Source organism: Xyrauchen texanus, chromosome 25 (assembly GCF_025860055.1).
Source record: "Xyrauchen texanus isolate HMW12.3.18 chromosome 25, RBS_HiC_50CHRs, whole genome shotgun sequence".
NCBI lineage: Eukaryota > Metazoa > Chordata > Actinopteri > Cypriniformes > Catostomidae > Xyrauchen > Xyrauchen texanus.
The window spans coordinates 15,332,272-15,338,579 of record NC_068300.1 but is presented as its reverse complement, the minus strand read 5'-3'; positions in this window follow the sequence as shown (position 1 = coordinate 15,338,579).

Below are 6,308 nucleotides of genomic sequence, written 5' to 3'. Positions count from 1 at the left end.
TAGACCTAAGTGTGATATGAATATGAGAGGAGAGAACCGCAGCTATTCTATTATACTCCAGCACAGATCCTGAACCCTCACCACAAGGCCATGTGACTGCGAGGATTGCCCTGCTTATACTATGCGGCTTCAATAGGGCTTGCTTCGTTTTTCCAATGATTTTATTTATGAAATGATCAGGGAATAAAATGATCCCCCTCCCAGCTTAGGGTCTGTCCACAGGTTCGGTATGAAATGAATCAAACCACAGCAGCACAACAGTGAGGTAAAGAACAACTGCAAGACAGTTATTATCAGTACAGCGTATCCACCAAATGAAATAATATGATTTAACAAGACATATTCATATAGTGTATTTCAACCAAATAAGGATTAAACGTGAGGAACACTAAACAGACTCATTTTGATTAGTCCAATTACTTTTGCGAGTCGCTATGGGCGATCATGCCACTGCCAGACATCTAAATATGGAATCTGAGCAATTGTAAGATATCGGCAGTATAGGAGCATTGAATCCAAGCAGGAGGCAAAACAAAATTGTGATTGACCGTGACACTTTCCAATGGATCATTTAAACATATAACTACAGTTTTTGCCTGTTCTTTTTTAAAAATACTTTCTGCTGACACTATTATTCAAATGGGGGTATTTATAGTCTCCACATTGTCAAAAAATATTTAATGATGTTTATGCGAGAGTTACTGCTAAGTTAGATCATGTTACCGTTTCTGTGATGTCTAAACAACATTGTCTATTACACAGAGTTTTCCTCAGGCCATGAAGTGCAGATTTGATGGATATTTTCCCCTTGTAAGAGCTTGTGCTCAGGCGTGTATAGATTTGGCAGGAACTGAGAGCTGTGGGAAAAAAGCCTGCTTTTGTTTTTAATGCAGCGGATTACATTGATTTTGACAAGAAACATGCCAATGGTTCTCAATATAATGACAGAGATTTTTTTGGGTCAAAACTCTGTCATCAATTTGTTGACATGAATATGCAATTAGATGGCCAGTTTTTTAATTGCAGACAGATGTTTCTGGGGGGCATCAGCACAGCCTGATGATGTTTGAGAAGCTTTTGTGAAGTTCTAGGGTGAGCTAAAGGACTGTTTACAAATTGTGTTATTACATGTAATTACATGATTATTGTATGTAATAAATAGTGTTATTACATCCGTGGGTGAAATGTGTTGCACAAGCACAGATGTGCAAATAGTTATTTGCTTGTTTGTCAGAAGTTCATTAGCAACATTTTAAGAAGCTAATTAGTGAACTCTCACCAAAGGCATTTAATGGTGAATAACAATCAGAACTTGGACACACGCAAACACTAGCATGTGTTCGCTGACACTCCTACAGTTTATTCAGTTTCCATTCATTTAATCACGCTCACCACATGCTAACACACAAAAAGTCAAGAATAGTATGCATCATATAAATAAATATAGTGCATCATAAAAATACAAACACACATGAGGCCTTTTTTGTCCAGCTGTGCTTTTGATAAACATCATGGTGTTAGCCTATAAAGGCTAATCAAATCAAATTACCTATGCATTACAAGGATGAAAGTTTCTTTCTCTCTTTCTATCTTTCAAAGTCTCATATAGACAAACATCACACATACATCATCTCTTTCTCTCTGTCGTTATTTTCAAACTGCTAATGACTGCAGCCTTACAGAATAATTGCATACACTTGTTTTGCAGCTTTTGTCCACTTTCCCGCTCCTTACAATTTCTCTCCTTTTTTTTTACAAATTTAGTAGATAAATTCAGATGACTTTAAAGTGACTGAGGAATAGAACAGCATAAGCTATTCATCCAAAGGAGGCAGTAACATGAGAAGTGCTAGAATATCTCTTAGGTGATTCTCACGAAATCAGTGAAGTGAAATGTCCTTGTCATATTTAACCTCAAGTCAGTACAAAAAATAAAGATTTTATTTTGCATAAAGAAAATTAATTTAGGACCTGCATGTGGGACCACTAAGAATTTTTGTATTGTGACATTATTTTTAGGACAATAAAGCATACCCACAATTCTCATTACTATAATGTGTCCGGAAGGAGATTTTACTTTTACTAATTCCATTGTTTTCAATGATGATTCTAATTTTCGTAACAGAGTAATAACTTTTTGTTGTATTAGTTTTTATTTTATTTTATTAATATCAGCAACAACAAAAAAAGAAAAAGAAAAAAAGGGCAGTACCAAAGGAGTATTACTATGGTGAAATAGCCTATAATTTTTTTCACATTTAGATAATGCAACTATTTTAATGACTTTTTGACATTGTGAAATGAGAACTGGGTAACTATGCATGAAAATAATGTCAGAATTTAAAAAAAAAAAATTCGTAAAAGCAAGACATTTTCTTCACAGGTTTTGCGAGAATCTCCCTCTTGTCCTTTTTTGATCCCTGAGAATCTAATAAGTAGCTACAGATTGCAAAGCACATTATGATACATTTACTCATAAACACACATGCACAAATTGGATTTTGTACACTTCCAACCCTGCATGCTTGTTTTTGTTCTGGTGTCTATACCTAATTATTTAAATGCCTTGGTTTGGCTGACAAGAAGAGAACTTATCATTCTTGACCACATGTTGAGGCCAATGCTTTTGAACTGCTGTGTTCTGGCTGATTAAGTGATGGCATCATTGAGAAGAGAAGGTTTATGAGAGTGACCACATGTAGTTAAGTGCAGTGTGTGAATGTGTGTGTGTGCACATGTGACTACGTATGAGCATTTGGAGGGTAGAAGGGTGTTGTTTCAACACATGGGACAATGACACACAGCAAACAACTGAACACTGGTTTCTTAAAATGACCCTGCACAAATTTTGTCATCTCATGCTGATGACCTCATTCTTACAGAACGTCCTAGTCATGCCAGTCCAGCTGGTCTTTACGATGCCATTCCATCCTTGAATGTTCCAAACATTTTGAGCACACAGCCCAATAAAGACCAACACAAAAATGTGACATCCTGTGCCTTTTAAAAAAAAAAAAAAAAAAGCCTTAGCATAGTAAAAAAAGGAAAGTATGAATGACTGGCGTTGATTTGGAAAAACCCCCTGAAATTTAGGTTTATGGGGTCTATTACAGGTTGTCAACAGCTGATTGGCTGGAGGATGTTGAAACATGATTGACAGTGATAAGGGGTTTGATGAAAATAGCACTAAGGGGCCTGTGCCAGTCTAGTGCTAGTGCTGGGCCAGCCTTAGCCAGTTAAAGGCTCTAATGTGGCAGTGGTTTCATGGTGGCTGGCTTTGAGCAGTAGGAAAGGGAATAAAAGGGCATATAAAACAGAAAGAACGAAAGAAAGAAAGAAAGAAAGAGGTAAACAATTCAACTTTTCGTCCATTTTGAGTTACTTTTAATTTCTCAATTTTATTATCTTCCTTTTCGCTCTCACCTCTCTCTTATTATAATTTTTTATCTGATTTGATCTCTTTTCTTAGTTTTAGACAAAAGCTGTAACTATACGTGAGAGCACATAGCTTTATACTGTATATGCACACAAAAACATAGAGTAAAGCCTTTAAATTGACTTTCATTCACCCATCTATTTTCTCTCCACACACCAACAGAACAAGGAGATTGAAAGAGAAAGAAAATACCTTCACATGTTATTAATAAAAACCTCTCGCCATGGAGTTCCTCTTCAAGGGTGCATGCGTTGTAATAATAGTAAGAGATGGTGAAACCTTACGCGATAGCTCTTACAGAAACGTACAACTTTAACTCCCTTAGAGAAAAATAAACGAATAACGTTATCATGAGTTTTCCTAAGTTTAACCCCAAAGCCAACCCCTAAACCAAACTATGAATTTAATAGGAAAATAACTTTTGTGTACAACGTAAGTGAGAAAGAAAACATCATGGTTTGGAACAAGACAAGGGAATCGTGTTAGAGGTTATTGACACACATTGTCATTTGTATTGCATAGATAAATAAAATGAGAAACCAAATTTGTTCATAGTCGATTCCTTTCTTAAAGTAAAGTGTTTTATAGGTGTAAAGAATGAGGCAGCGAAGGCAGACGAGGAGGTGCGGATCCAAACGCAGTTATCTTTATTGACTAAGTAGACAGGCAAAACACAAAGGAAAACCCACAATGGGGAAACAAAACATAAGCTAGAAAACTCGGGCAGGAGGACACATACCAGGCTAACAACATACAACGATAGACAAGGACTGAACAAAGAACTGGGGTATAAATACATAAACATGGGACAAGGGGGCCAATGAACAAACAGAACTCAAACAAGATAACAAGGTGATTAACAGAAGCAAAATGGCAAATTAACGAGGGCAGGTGCAAACAATGAATGGTGAACACGAAAGCTAACAAAGAGACTATGGAGTTACACAAGGGACAAAAGTGAAAACTAAAGAATGCAAAAGTGACAAAAAATGGCAAACAAAAGGGCAACAGTGAAACAAGACAAGGTATACATAACAATAGGAGGCTTGCTCAAATTTGATGCCTGTATTGTATCAGTTTGAAATTCAGTTTGTTGACTGGTTGGTCAGTATGGAAAAGATATCTTATTATTTCACCATTTCTATTAAATTCTATTATATACGAGTTGTTGAGAGTTTAAGGTATTTTATACATGGATTGGTACACAGCGAGAAGAAGGATCTTGTATATCGCACTTGGTAATCTTAGTTACTGTATTGTCATTTGATTCTTTCTTTGGCACACACACACACACACACACAGAAACATAATGACTCACAATAATAACAATATATCTCATACTCACCCACTCATTCACTTCTACACTCACTCATTCTGCCACCAAAGCCAATCACAAATTCCAACATCAAATATGTCAGTCTGACAAGTGTGGAATCATAACCTAATCGCACACTCACTGCCTGGGGACCATGTGCACTTAAGATCTATTCAGCAAGATTCCTTGAAGGGTTTCATATCGGAGCATTAAATGAGAGCCCTTTTGATGACAACCTCAAGGAATAGAAAACAATGTTTGTGTGTATATAAGCATGCATATGATCTCTCTCTTTCTGTTCTCCCCAGTTCCCTCTCATCCTCTCCTCCATTCATAAAATATCAAACAGTCCAAGTCCCAGAATAGGGCTGCCCTGCAGCTGCCTGACAGTGCGGATATTTTCAGTAGGTCCTCACTGTGTTATTGCAGGTGTCCAGGCAGGATGCCCGCATGAATTCGGAGAACACATCAGACACTGTATAATTCTATTAGCCATCTACACAGATATAAATATTAGAACCATACTCAGCTTGGATAGACCACTGTGCTTTAGGAGCATGGGACAGGGCAAACTATCCAAGATTATTAAACAAAAGTGTCTGTGTACATGTGCTGATGAACTGGTTAAAGACTGACAGCTGATGGATGGCTAGAGAGAGATGAATACTGTGTGTGTGTGCGTGCGTGCGTGTGTGCGTGCGTGCGTGTGTGTGGTTGGTTTATACCAGTTCAGTCATTCTGAACTCTTTAGTCTTAATTTGCTTGATTTTCTTCCCAAAGGCCATGCTGTATGCAATTACATTCAATTTAACACTCTAATATGCCTCACACATACTGTGTGTGTAGGGGAAATGCATGCACTTATGCATTTGTGTTTGCATGTCAGTTGAAACACTTAATCTTAATATTTTTCTCAGTTTTAATTACAATACAGCAAAGGGACGCTGATTTGTCTCATTTGTATTATCTTGCTATGTCTGAATGCCTGAAATAAAATACTGTTAACAAGAAGAATGAACACAGAAATTCCACAGATTTTTAAATGAATCAGCTTTAAAAACAAATCTTGATAAATCAATTAAAAAACTGTGTTCAGTTGTGGTTCAGTCATTCAGAGGATTCATACATGTGTAAAGACATGACAGTGACAACACAATGGCTACTAGACTTAGTTGCTAACAAAAATGTTGCAATAGATTTCCAAACAGGGAGATCCAGGGCCATTTAAATCAACACCATTCCTTCAATTCTAGTTAAGCCCACTCAGCATGTTCTAAAGTGTATTTTTTTTCTTTCACTTTTATTTATTCCTCCCTCTCCTTTTCTTTCCCTACTAGTTTTCTCTGAGTGGCTTAGTCATTCATGCTTTTATTGCTTTTGGATTTAAACCATTCTTACTATCTCTTCTCAAGAGAATATAGTTAATAAAAACAACACCTACTTGCTATCAGCCTTTCTCTTTTACCTCATACTTTTCATCATATTCCCCTATCCCCCAATCTGACCTGCGATCTCTTTCCCATTCTCTATTCAACACTTCCTCTTTCTCACTTCTCT